Source organism: Podarcis muralis, chromosome 8 (genome assembly GCF_964188315.1).
Source record: "Podarcis muralis chromosome 8, rPodMur119.hap1.1, whole genome shotgun sequence".
Classification (NCBI taxonomy): domain Eukaryota; kingdom Metazoa; phylum Chordata; class Lepidosauria; order Squamata; family Lacertidae; genus Podarcis; species Podarcis muralis.
The window spans coordinates 30,748,419-30,763,492 of NC_135662.1; positions in this window are offsets into that span (position 1 = coordinate 30,748,419).

Below are 15,074 nucleotides of genomic sequence, written 5' to 3' on the forward strand. Positions count from 1 at the left end.
TTTGCTTGAACAATTTCCGCAGGCATGATCTGAAGTTATGCTTCTTTGGACAGAAAATAAAATCAATTTTCTGAAGCAGAGATGGGGAATCTGTGGCCCTTCAAACAGTTGTTGGACTGCAACTCCCATTATTCCTGACTAGCAGCCATGCTGACATGAGGTTCCCCATCCCTGTAGCAAAGGAAACATCAGCATGAATGCTATTGTACACGAGTCTTTGTTGATGTATATTATGAAATAGTAGTTTAGAATTGAGAGTCCCATGGACTGCAAGAAGATCAAACCTATCCATTCTGAAGGGAATCAGCCCTGAGTGCTCACTGGAAGGACAGATCCTGAAGCTGAGGTTCCAATACTTTGGCCACCTCATGAGAAGAAAAGACTCCCTGGAAAAGACCCTGATGCTGGGCAAGATTGAGGGCACAAGGAGAAGGGGACGAGAGAGGATGAGATGGTTGGACAGTGTTCTCGAAGCTATATGAGTTTGACCAAACTGTAGGAGGCAGTTGAAGACAGGAATGCCTGGTGTCCATGGGGTCACGAAGAGTCGGACATGACTAAATGACTAAACAACAACAACAACAAGTTTAGAATTAGAGAAACTTCCTGATATAGACTGAACCAGGAAAGTAGGTATTTGGATAAGAATCTTGGGCCTATTTCTCACTGAAGAGGGAAAGCTGACTATTCCAGTTCAAGCAGCTATTTTTACATTTCAGTTCTAGACATGTCTTTCCCCTATCTCTCTCAAGGTTGTTAATGCCCTCTCTCACTTCATGGAGCCTGCTTGGCTATCTACTATACTCCAGAGCTTAGGATGATGAAACAAACTGGGAGATGGCATGAACGCAAGTGGAGGAAAAGTTCTGAACACTGGTGAGGGCTCATTATCAACCCTACCTAGTGGCAGTGAAGACAGCAAAGAAGGCATACTTTGCTGCCTCCATAGCATCCTCACTATGTCGTCCAGCAGAGCTCTTCCAGGCTGGCCCAAAGGAGGTGGTGGAACCAATGGTAGCTCTCTGTGACTTGTTTGAGGATAAAATTGGTTGCACCCCCTTGGTTGAGGATAAAATTGCTTGCATCCACTGGGATGTCGACTCTGTTGTTATAACAGATTAATCTCATGGGGTGTCCAGAGCCCTGTCTAGTCCTGTTGTGTTGGATGAGCTTCAGTCAGTAAGGCTCAAGGATGTGCCCACCTATAATACTATTTTGGCAGCATTACAGTTGCAATATTTTTCTAATTGGTTGGCTGGCTGTTCATGAGGCATGTTTCTTACTCTCCAAAGGTCAGAATCAGAGGTTAGTTTCTCCCAATAACTGAACTAACAATTTACATGTTTAAAGGTCATTTATATGATGCAGGTACTGCTCCGTCATACTGGTTGCTCAAGTCAGGAGGACTTAGGAGGACTGTAAGTTACATACCCATTACAAAAAAAAGTCTATTTCAGCAGTCAGTGAACATGCACCAATACAGCAGCTGCCTACTGGCTCTCTGACTACCTACGTCTGTGGAATGTAGATTGTGCTGGCAGAAAACAGGCCCACAAGACATTCCTAGTTTAATATACAAGCGGATGACCACTTTGGGGGACAAAGGCATACATTTGCAGAATTCCTGATATTGAACTTGGATGGCAGCACTATTTATAACCCTCATTTTAAGAAGAAACTCTTCTTAAAGAGTTCTTTACTCGCCTTATAATTACATCCTCGGTGTGTGTACAATCTTTTTGAAGGTAGTTGTGTAGTTGTCAGTGGTTGAACACCCTTGATGACAGTCATTACACATCACTGCATTTAACGTTATTAATCCTAATTATGATACTTTATGCTATAGGAGGAAAGTGAAATAGGATGTGATGACTCACTTCTTTAGTTCTTATACAACAGATTCTAAGCCACAAGACAAGGATGAACCTGTATTATATATTAGTTCAAGCCTTTTCTTACATGGATCTGCCACATTTCAACCCACTCTAATTTTGCTTCAACCCACCAGTTACTACAAATAGCTTCCTGCTGCTCTCTTCATGCGTTCAAAAGAATGCATAAAGTGTGTATGCATAAAGCGTGTAGGAAGTGGGCACATTCATGGAATGATGGTCCGCCCCCCCCCCCCGCCTCTGGCAGTGGTGTATCATGGGTTGCCAGTGCCTAGGGCCGCATGGAGGCAGTGGGAGGGAGGGAGGGAAACAGATGGAGTATGCACGTGCACTCAACTGCCTAACGGCATCTGTGTCACCCAGGAGATCTCAGGCACAGAGATAAGAAAAGAAGAGTCGTTCCATTGTCTGGAGAGGTCATTTCCTGTTTTGCATTGGGGAAGCCATTTTGAGCGGAGCCCAGCAACAGAAGCACGCAGCTGTATTGAGGCAGCAGCGGGTGTTGAAACTTCACAACCCTACAATTTTGCACCCAGGGAAACCACCCCATGCTACGAAACTGGCCTCTGGATATACCAGGAACACTTGCTCTTCCCCCAATATTTTGATGCTGAGTGAGTTAGTTTGAAAGGGGCTCGAAGAGCATTCCAATGAAGGTGCTTAGGTTGGGGGAGGGGTAGAGCAGGAAGGAGTGGGGATGTTAGGGAAGCAACCGGCACATCCATGCCGCCTTGCCCTACACACTTTATGCCCACATGTGCTCTTTGAAAACATGAATATGGTGTGCATCTTTAAGCAATGTGATGTCATATTAAGGAGCATTTTGTTATACTTAACAGGTTATCTTGGAATAATGATTACTTTATATTATTTAATACCTCTAATCTACAAATGATCCATGTATTCTCCACTACTGGTTTTCTTATCATATATCTATTGTCTTGTTGGCCAGGGCATTAAAAAAAAAATCCTAATACTGTGGCCTAGTACCAAAAATATATTGCTTTGCATTCAATTGCAATATTTCTCCTGAGGCCAAAACATTATTTTCATAAAAAATAATGCTATGCAAAGTAACAGGAAACATACTGTGAATAATGTCTTACATATGAAACTCTCAGCACTGTTGCTGAAATATTGGTTGAGCACGTGCAAGCTTTAATAGCCACACAAAAAGAAGAGCTAGTTTGTGCGTTATTATGAATGAGTGGAGAGCTTTCTCTTTTAAAATGAACACATTAATATGATACCATTTAAAATATTTTGTAAGTATTTCATTGTGTCCCTGGCGGCTTGGGGGCTTAGGGGCAAGTATGACAAGAAGCTAGCCTTCCTATGAACCATTTCTAGTTGTTGAATAATGATGAAACAATGGATTCTACAAAGAGTGGCTCTTCCAGATGTCTGTCTCCTTCCATTAACCTACCTATTGCCAATGGACGCTGCCTCTCAATCCTGCATTCTAGGAACTTTGATGACTTTCATACATCTATATCTGTATGTTCTGGCAGCAGAAATAATCATTTTGTGGTGAATTGGGGCGATGTTAGGGGCCATGGGAGCCTGGTATAAGGAAACCTTCAAGTGCAGACTATGCTACAGGCATTAGCTCTCAGTGAGAGGAATACCTTTACTGTGTTCAGCGGTGACTAGGTGGACTTCTTCATGAAAATCAGTCATCTTACTAAACCTTCTTCCTAAGCTTTGGTAGCCTTTTTAGCCACCTCATCAAACCACAACAGTGGTACATGTGTTGTCATGGTCACCTTGACCAGAATGCTTTGCTCTGAGAAAGGATCCCTTGGAGGGAGGTTGGGAAAGTGCAACATTGCTCGTTCTTCTTTTGATTCTGTTGACCATGGTGTCTTTCTGGGGCAGCTCCGGGAGGTGGGGTGGGACACATGGTGTTGCACTGGTTCTGTTCCTATCTTCAAGACCATCTCCAACATAATATATCTACAACATGTGAATAGCCACACAATAATCTGACCGAAAATATGCCCTCTATACAGCACATGAGATGTTCTTAGAGTTTGTCAGTTCATATTCTTTAGATTGCTGAAATGCCAGTATGAAATGTTCTAAATGTTCTTCAATCAGATTTTCTGGATAGCTGAAATGTCAAATGCTTTTCAGCTTATTAGCCTTCTTCACTTGCCTATTTTGTGACGCAGCATCCTTTATGCATGAGTTCAGTCAAATTAGATCCAAATATCACCCTTGTTAGAATCAAGGTCAAAAGACATCATCTCCAGTTGGCAATCATCAGTAAAAAATTCTAGAAGCAACTAATGACCATGAGAGGAAGAAAGAAATGGAGACCCTTGATGTGCAGGTGACAGCAGTAGCAACAGGGCCAGCTAGCAGTGGCACCAATTTTACACTTTTCTAGGCCTGCCATCTAAGGCAAATGTCTCCATTTGCGTAATGCTAGGTCCAGCCAGAGCTGGATCTAATATCAGGCAATATTAAATCCCTGATTGATCTTCCTGATTGATCACAGGCATGATCTGATGGACCCACTTTTGGAAACAGAACCTATATTAGGGTCTTTGGATGAATTCTTGACAGCACTAGATATGTTGGATAAATTATCAATTTATTCTGTTTCAGCTATGTGTTGTCCTGAACCATTGTGTTATCCATTGCTAAGAAGAAGTTGCTGCCCAAATAAAACACTGGGAGGTCCTCTTCTGGATCTGTCACTGGATAAGCACAGTAAAAGTGAGGAGGGTGGTTTTCAAAATGGAGGGATATAAGTGGACGCCCCAGGTATTCTATAACTAAGAGCAAGAGGAACAAGTTGCCTCAGCACTGCCTTGCTGAAACTGCCAAGGCTTTGTAATCTGTCCTGCAGGATTATAACTAAAGCCCACCTTCTTAGAGCTGCAACATGGTAGTCAATGGATAAGTGTTGTGTTGTTTGGTTCTTTCTAGGCAACAAGGTTTGGAGTTCTGGGGACTTGGTCTGTAGAGCTTTCTTGCACCTCAGAAGGATTGGTAGTCATTTTATCAAAACTAGGATACATTCCCAGGGATTGTGGAGCTAGATGCTGAATCTGATGCCACTGGTTCTACTCAGAAAGAGCTAGGAAGTAGGTCTGTGCCCTCCTCAGAGCTGCTACTCCTTGGGGGCTCAGAGTCTACAGACAAAAGTCTGAGGCTATGGCATACATTCATCCGGAGCATAATATAATAGGGGCTATAGTCAGTGACTGGGAAGAGTGGCAGAACTTAGCTGCCCTCCCATAACTGGCATCGCTGCACCTTATTGGGAAGAAGAGTGGGAGACAGAAGGCAGTGGCAAGGTCAGTGCAGTGCAAATGCACTGGTAGGAGTACTGGGCTGACTTTAACCTCACTGCTGCTTTTGGCTTCCTCCTCCTAGGTAGCTGCAGCAATGCCTGTGACAGAAGGTCAGGTAAGCACCACTACCCTGACTCATTGACCACCATTAGCTGCAGCTCAGTAGCAGAGCCCATGTCGTTTCTCATGCAGTAGGTTCCAAGTTGAATCCCTAGCATCTTCAATTAACAGGGTATCAGCAAGCAGAGGCTGGAAAAGACCTATTTCAAGAGCCCTGGAGAGCTTCTGCCTATCATAGCACAGAGTACTGGCCTAACCTGATTCAGCAGAAGGAAGATTAATGTGCTTAATATTTTCAGAGTAACTTTTCCAGTAATACCTGTATCAGTACATCGCAAAATCTTCCTGAAAACTGAGCTCAATACGTATGGTTGCTTTCAGTTATACTACCTATGCATGGCTGGAATAATGCACTTAACATTGATGTTGTTCCAAGCTATTCTTTGCTGTAGACTTACCCAGAGTAATATGTATGGTCAAATCACAAGGAAGTCAATTTAGCAGATTTTAAAGTAAACACTTCCTGATTTTTAAATATAATGGCATTGCTAGATACGTTTATCACACTCCAGAGAAAGCAACCCTGTATTGCAGTAGATAGTAATTAAGCTACTGTCAGTGGTATAGTAAACATTAGTGACCTTTTTTTAATCTAGGTCTTAACATGCAGATTACGCTGGGGCAATTTAGTTCACACTCACATGGCCATTTTCTTATCATTATCTTGAAATGTAATAAGATATTTCATTATTAGTCTGAAACTTTAGCTGAGAAGTTGCTGGAATTATCTCTAAATTTATACTTGAGTTACTGGACTCATTATTTCAAACATCTTGGACTGATTCAATATCAGTAATGATTCATTCTTTTGATTAAGAAGTGACTCCATTTGTAGATGTCAGATAATTACTGAGATGACCTATAATGAGAACATTTCACAACTCTCCGACTTAAATTTCTTATTCCCTCAACAGCATAATGACTTCCTTCTAGATCTTTTTATAGTGTGCCTATGCTCCTGGGGTTTCTCTTCACGATCACTCACTATCAAGGGTTGCTCCTATCATTCCTTTAGACAAAGAAAGGTAGTGATTCCAAGCCCTGTCATTTGTCTGTGGTGTTATTTTAGCATTTCTCCCCTCTGCCTACGTTCCCAAATCCTGTTTTAAGAACCCCGTTGCACCAGCGTTCAAATCACAGATTGCGACAATAGTAAAACATGACACAGGATATTCTTTTGATCTCAACACATGGGAATGCATCGTCTAAAGATTATTAAGGGGGGAAACCCATTGATTTTACTGTGAACTTTGCTGCATGAATATTTAACCACATTAAGTCCCATAATCATACAATGGATGGAAAAGCACTTTCCACGTTTGAATGGGCAGCTGATTACGGACAACAGCTTCTGAACAATTTATTGGGACTTCTGAAGTGTAGGCGTGTATTTCTACACTTTGTCTGCCTCTGCCTTTGTGAGCCAAACAGAATATTCCTAAATTTATTATCTATGTCGAAGTGGGGAACTTGTGGCTCTCCAGATGTTGCAGCCCTCAGCAGCCCCAGACAACAGGGCAAGTGATCAGAAATGATGGTCACCAGTTTTCCTTACCCCAATATAGATCATTACTGCAAGCTAGTACTTCCCTAGGGACACGGGTGGCACTGTGGGTAAAAGCCTCAGCGCCTAGGGCTTGCCGATCGAAAGGTCGGCGGTTCGAATCCCCGCGGCGGGGTGTGCTCCCGCTGCTCGGTCCCAGCGCCTGCCAACCTAGCAGTTCGAAAGCACCCCCGGGTGCAAGTAGATAAATAGGGACCGCTTACCAGCAGGAAGGTAAACGGCGTTCCGTGTGCTGCGCTGGCTCGCCAAATGCAGCTTTGTCACGCTGGCCACGTGACCCGGAAGTGTCTCCGGACAGCGCTGGCCCCCGGCCTCTTGAGTGAGATGGGCGCACAACCCCAGAGTCTGTCAAGACTGGCCCGTACGGGCAGGGGTACCTTTACCTTTACCTTTAGTACTTCCCTACAATCCTTACTACTTCTTCCTTTTACCCAGTTCAATTCACCTGCTGTACTTTTTTCCTTCCCTGCCCAGTGTTTGTGTGTTCTATGGACACCCAACAGTTCAGTATGGACCTGCTATAGCTCATCCATGCACATTTTTCATTGTGTCCATGTGATGATGTCCTCATCCAAATGCCATATTTCCCCCCACCTCCATTTAATCTGGATTTACAATTTCCATCTGTGTCTGGATTGAATGAGAAAATAATAAGGACCAGCATTTGGACGAGGATGATACCATGCAGACACTGAGCAAAACTTGTATGCATGAAAAGCACTGGAATGAGCTGCTGTGTAGACACCCTCTCTGCTGAAAACTAAAACAATTCTAATAGAAGAATGACGGGTGATGATGATGATGATAATCTACAGTAAATGCCACATTGCCTTATGGAGAGCTCTGTTTGTTGCCATACTTGTTGCTGAATTTCCTTTTTATTCTACTTCTGCATGATTCCTATGGAATTGAAAGATTACAGAGACAGTATAGTCTCTGTGTTGTGAATATCCTGCAGCTTGTTAGTAGAAATATTCACTAGCAAGTATTCAAAGATTTGTAATGCAAATATCAATTTCCTTCCTTCCTTCCTTCCTTCCTTCCTTCCTTCCTTCCTTCCTTCCTTCCTTCTCTGATATTCACTAGTTGGTAGCATTCCCCCCTCTCATATTGGATGACCTTTTACCTTCCCGTACATGATGGCTGCCTTAACTGTAAAGACACTATCCTACTTCTGTACAGTGTAAACAAAATAAATGACCAGAATAAAATAATCACATTCTTATACATGGAACATGTTTAAACTCTACCTTCTCAGACAATTGGCTAGCAAGCATTTGCTATTCCCTACTGACATCTGTTTCCCCCTCTAAGCACAGTGTTTGTTTTTTTTAGCTCATTAATTACCTCCTCTTCATTCTTTCCCTAAAATATACGTTCCTGTTATGTGACTGGACTTGCTTAAAGAGTGGGAAAGAGTGAAGGGCAATATGACAAGCCCATTTTTACCACTTCCTTTCATAGGAAAGAATTTTGTCTCACAATAATAGACCTGGAACACAATGGGTCAAAACCTTCAGATGAATTTCTGTTACAAAATACCTTTAAATACTTCACATTTACCACATCAAGAGATTTCTGCTTTCTTAGTTTTAAAAAAAGAAGCATGGGATCATTATCGCTTCCTAATGTATGCTTCAATTTTGGACCTTGCATTAAAAATACATATTTGAATGAGACCAGAAGGAGTGCTAATGAATGAAGTCCAGACAAACTAAAAGACCCAGTCTCTCTGAATTGGACAGAAACCACAGCAGTTGGAACAGTGTCTGTCTTAATGATTTCATATGAGTGAGTCAATTCTTCTGAAGGTAGCAGAATAAAGAGCTGAACAATGATGATCAAACAAGTTCAAACCTTCTGGAATTCAGTCACTCGACGGGAACAAGGAAAAATAAAGGGTGATTGTTATAAAGTATTTCCTCCCTGGGGGACCCATTGGAGTAACTAAAAATTGTTGATCTGTATCTCCATTGGATTGGCAAATATATTTGAAGAACAAGTGTCAGTTCACTGGATGTCACAAACTTTGACTTGTCAGATTAGATTGGAACATAATTTTACCAAGTGTTGAATAATCACCCAATGCTACATGTTGCAGCTGCATTGGGGCAGGAGCTAGTATATCAGTTTATCTCTCGATTTAGTGGTTCTGATTTACCTTCTCCTGATTGAGGAGCAGTACTGATGCATTTGCTTTCAGTCACTCTTCTGGCTTGGATTTCTTGGTTGTATAACGATTGTTGAAACAACGGGGCACATCCATGGACAGATGGTTTTTTTAAAAGCTCATTTACAATTGTATGGTTTTCTTGGGAAGTCTCACTTATTTCATTTTATTAGAGCATTTGTACCCCAATCTTCTAAGGTAAAATCACCACCCAATACTGCATTCCATAGAGACAATATAAAACAGGCAAAAATTATTACTATTACAATGAAAATCTGCATCAGTACAGTCACTGGTCACACACAATGTGCTGTACTCAGATACAGAGAATTGTGCACTACCTTCTCAAGTCCAGTTAGCCCAGATTCCCTCACTCCTCTCATCCCTTAGATTAGGAGGCATCCTGTATAGGACTTTGTGAAGAACCCTTCCACAGTGCTATGCAACCTTCCAGTTGAGGAACCTGTGGCCCTCCAGATATTGTGGGACTAGGACTAGCACCCTTCCTGGCTACCACCCAAGCTGGCAGGGCTGATGTGACTTGGAGCCCAACAGCACTTGGAGGTCCATGGACAGGGCTGGCCTGCCCATGAGGTGGACTGAATCAGCCATCTTGGGTAGTGGAATCCCATGGGCTACCATTCCCACAGGCATCCTTCCCACCCCTGTCACTGCCAGAGTCGCACAACTTCAACGGTGACTTCTCGCGAGAGTGGCTGCTTACCTGGGACTCCAAGGGAGTGGCAGTCTATGGCCTGATGTGGCCACAGCCTGGTCTTGAAGGCATCATCTGCCCCAATGTGGCCATTGAGGAACACTGGTGCCTTCCTCATGGTTGCATGATTTGGCGTGAAGCACCTGTTTAAACAATCCAGTCATACTGAGCTGTGGAGTGTGGTTGAAGCGGCACTCAGTTTATGTTTAGGCCCACACCTGAGCCTCCCTGCTCAGATTGGCTCTTTCTCAACCCAGGGAACAGCATAGCAGATGTTCTATCTCGTTATCAGGACAATCACTTCTAGGCCTTAGCACCCGAGGCATGGCAATCACCTTTCCAGAGGAACTATGAAAGATCGGAGAGACACTGTCTTGCAGTGAGTATTAATGTCCATCTCCATGTTCCACACTTATGCCAGGGCATGGTCTTCCTTTGAGGCATTTGGGGTACTGTCTTTGGTGGGCAGGTGTTCCTGCCATGCTCATGAAGAGGATGTGCTACAATACAGTGGTACCTCGGGTTAAGTACTTAATTCGTTCTGGAGGTCCATTCTTAACCTGAAACTGTTCTTAACCTGAAGCACCACTTTAGCTAATGGGGCCTCCTGCTGCCGCTGCACCGCCGGAGCACGATTTCTGTTCCCATCCTGAAGCAAAGTTCTTAACCCGAGGTACTATTTCTGGGTTAGCGGAGTCTGTAACCTGAAGCGTCTGTAACCTGAAGTGTATGTAACCCAAGGTACCACTGTACCTCGTCTCCTTTAAGGGGAAGGCTTGCCCGCCATCTCCTTCAGTAGATGCTTCTGGCTTCCTGACCCTTGCAGTCACTTCCCTGTGCACCAGTTGCTAGAGGGATGGCACAGAGCTCACCCCCCTTGCCTCCTGACAACTTGCTCAGGGAAGAAACAGGGATCCACAGTGACAAAACCCAGTGCAGGTTATTTTGCCTGCTCTTTCAGCTACTGTAAGTCTCAAAGTCTGCCTAGACAGCTGAGAGTATTGGAAGGCAGAGGCAAGTGTGACTACACTGCTTACTTTTCCCTTTATGCTTTTTTTTAAAAAAAAAACAACACCCTCCCCCTATGAAAAAGTATGCATTTGGCACAAGAAACAATGTGCACATATAACATGCCACATGACTTTATATGATGATAAAGCATCAATAACAGTATGATTCCATTATCACCAAATCCAATTCTGCTGGTAATGTTTAAAATGCGAAATCTCCAGAGAGCTGATTTGCACCAAGCTAAGAAACGTTCTCAACTTCTCAGCATCTCGTGAACAGTGTCTTCTCTACTTATCAAAATAGAGCTCACTAATTGTTAGTAGTACTAATTGAGTTCATTTCTCTTAAGATTTGCTAATTTGAATGTGACCTAGATATTACTGAGCACTTATCATTAAGAAATTTTGCCAAAAGACAGTATGCAAAATTGCAAATGAATTATGTTAATTTATTGGGGGGCTCATAGACATGTATTTCCCACAGTCAGCTACGTGAAGCACTTTTGTCAGGCTGAGCTTTGTCATCCATCATTTTTATCTAATAAGAGTTCTACTTACATACACCATTTAATTCAGGGGTAGCCAACCCAGTGCCTTCCAGATGCTGTGGACTCCCAGATCCCATCAGTCTCAGCCAACATAGTCAATTTTGTAATCTAACAATATATATGTTGGCCACCCCTGGTTTAAGTAAACATGGTTTCAGAAGTTTCTTTTTGCACTTCAGAATTCAGAGACTAATAAAGCAAGTTCAGAAATACTTTTATATGGAAGGTGGCAGAGGAAGATGGGAAAATCTCACTCTGTTTTTGGATATTTTCCTTTAGAGGCCTCAGAAATTGGCTGTTGGCTGGATTAACTGCTACAGAAGTGCTACAGAAAATGTCTCCTGGAAAGTCTCAATAAATGCGTTTTTGCTTTCATGCTCAGATATGAAATGATTTCCAGAATTCAGTTTGGGAAGGAACTTCCCAATTGAACAGAATAGGTGGTGGTGTGTGTGAACGAATAAGCAAGAGAGGTTATCCATTGGTTTACCAGAAATTTTTATTTTTATTTTGCTAACACTTTTCTTATGGTGGTGGAATAAATAAAGGCAGTGGAACTGCCAAATCCAACATTCCTGCCAGGTTCACACTGACAGGATGGAAGGTGGTATCCAAAAATTCTCCAAATCCCCCCATATGTGTAAATCCCCCTTTTAACTTTATGAGGGTTTCCCCTTGGTTTTTTTAATGTTAAAAAAGCCCTGCAGTTTTCCACAGGTTCCACTTCCAAGAATGCTTGGGGAGCAACATGTTGTAAAGTTACTCCCGAGGCAAGGGAAGCTGGCTGCACTTCTTGAAACGCCTTGAGAGTGATGCACTGTAAGGTGACATGACATAACATTCTATGAGGTTTGGCCAGCTGAAAGCTGCAGAGCAAGTCTTCCACCATAGCAGCAGAAAACACAACGGAACAAGGAAGGAACCAGTCTGACCTTCCTGGGTGAGATAGTTGCAGAGTGTAGGCTCTGCAATGGTGATGGGACCCTCACAGTCTTCTAAGCAAAGTAAAATATTGAATGAGGACCAAGAGTTATGCACACAGCAGTGGGTGGCACTGAGGTCTAAACAACTGAGCCTAATTGGGCTTGCTGATCAAAAGGTCAGTGTTTTGAATCTGTGCGACGGGGTGAGCTCTCATTTCTCTGTCCCAGCTTCTGCCAACCTAGCAGTTCAAAAGCACACCAGTGCAAGTAGACAAATAGATCATAGCTGTCAAGTGTCCCTTATTTGGCTGGACAGTCCCTTATCCCAGTGCCATGTCCCGCTGCTGTCCCTTATTGATGATGTCCCTTAAATAAGCTACTGAAGGTAATGGGGCCCTTTCTATGTCCAGCTGTCCTTTGTCAACAACAAATTGTTGCTTTTTTGTGTGTTGAATATATGCTATATGGTAATTTATGGACCTAATAGGTATCTAAAGCCATTTGCACACAACAAAATATGTATTTTATCAAAGTAATTGTTGATCCCTTATTTTGGCTGCTGATCCCTTATTTTCGAGGCTGCTGGTCCCTTATTTTCAAATCTGTAAGTTGACAGCTATGAAATAGATTCCGCTACTGCGGGAAGGTAAATGGTGTTTCTGTGTGCTCTAGCTTCTGTCGCGGTTCTCTGTGCACCAGTAGTGGTTTAGTCATGCTGGCCACATGACCCAGAAATCTGTCTGTGGACAAACGCCAGCTCCCTCGGCCTGAAAAGTGAGATGAGCGCAGTACCCCATAGTCGCCTTTGGCTGGATTTAACCAGTCAGGGATCCTTTACCTTTTTTTTGCACAGCAGGTCACTTTAATGATCAAGGATGAATAAATGGTAAAAGGGTCTGGACTACTAAAGACTTTAAAATTAATAACCAACAAATATAGGCTGCACCTCTATCCACACTTACACGGGACAAAAGTCCACTGAACAAAGGTGTACTTAGGCTTTTTCTGCCAACCATATTTAGAATTAACTGTTACACATATTAGTCATCAAATTTTAATGCTTGCTGCATATTTTCCTGAGCCACATTGATGATGATGTTGATGATGATGATGCATAATTTTTACGTTCAATATGAGCAAAGAAGGCTTAAGTGTAAAGCCCAGATTTCTGTTCTAGCCTGGACTGGACTAAGCTGCAATGTTGAATGGGCTCTTGCTAACCAGCTTTCCTTTGGAGTAGAATGTTGGGTGGTTGAAAAAGCCGGAGCCATGTAAATTTGGATTGGAAATTATATAAATATAAATTGTTCCATTGACTCAGCAGTTTGATTTAGTTGAGCGGTCAGATTTACCTGTTTATATATGACAAATACAGTTCATTTTTGCAAAATTGGATTATGGATGCAATGACGTCTCCAGTTCTCCTCCTAGTGCTAACATTTCATACCTTGCGTCTCTTAAAATGGCCTGTGTGAACTTATGACCTGCTAAAACAGACGAGGGCAGGAGTATAGAAATCTCTTTAGTTTCTTTATCACCAAACAGGGGATGAATATATCTGCAAGCCATGAGTCACTTCATTTGTGAATGGGCACCAGTGAAGTATGACTCCCATGACAAGCCTTTTGGGAAATTGGAAGAATGAAAAGTGGTGACTATGACCTTCCTATATGACAGCTTCTGACAAGTCTCTGCATAGTGGTTGAAATTCACATTCATTATTCTTTCAGTTTATTGGCAATACTGTATTACGCCGTTCTTGCTTAGCTCTGGGTACCTTTATTTCCCACTAATTTCTATGCAAGTTAGGAGTGCTTAATAATTTGCCTTATTGAATGGAAGATACAGCATGAATCCATGACTGTCATAGCGACATGAGGAAAGAAAGATCATTGCACATATTTTTAGTTGATTTTTCCCCTTTGTCTTCTTTTTATCTGAGAACAGTCAGATAAAAAGTATCCAGTGAATGTGATCAATTTAACAAAGACATATTAAGCAGAAATTCACGTTGCTTTGTTATATAGGAGAACATATCGGAATAACTGTGGGTGGCATTTTCCTGGCTCATCTATCTTAATGGATTTCAAAACAATACTATATCCAGATTCAATGTAAAATTACTTGGCTTCCCAAGTGTTGAAAACCTTGGGTAGCCAGGCCAAAACTGACTATAATTATTTGACAAATGTGGACATTCTTTCATCCTGACCCAGAAATACTCTTCCACACACAGGAGGAATGTTGCATGTGAGGAACAGCTGTTCTGCATATGGTAACCCGCATCATGTGTACAAAACCACTGCAGATCTGTTCTGCCTCCAGTGGAAAACAAGGACGTGTGCTTGAGCCCACCATGCAAATCTCAAGCAAATGTTCTGAACAAGTCAACAGATTGTGTTTCACACATGTTCAAAGAGTTCTGTATTCAGAAATGGGTCCTGTAATGACATTGCAGTGTGAAATGGTGTAATCTGTTTACTCATTGCAACCAGTACCATAAGTACATAGAAACGGGCCTGGTGGATCAGACAAGAAAGGTCACCCTCCTCTGAGTTGACACCCGTCTGTCTCAGAAGACAATGGAGGAGTGTGCCTTTGGGGATGAGGTCAAACTGTTGGCAGGTTGCAGAGCCTATTAGTCCTCTTTTCAACTGCAGTGGGACAGATACTTTGGAGGAAGTTATAGGACCCAGAGAGGATGTATGTCATGGTCCAGGTTACAGGCATTCGGAGTCCCGGCTTGGTACGTCGGGACCGGGGTAGAGGTCGGGAAGCAGGAATCAGCAGTCCAGGGGTCAGGAAGCCAAGAGTCCATGAATCAGGA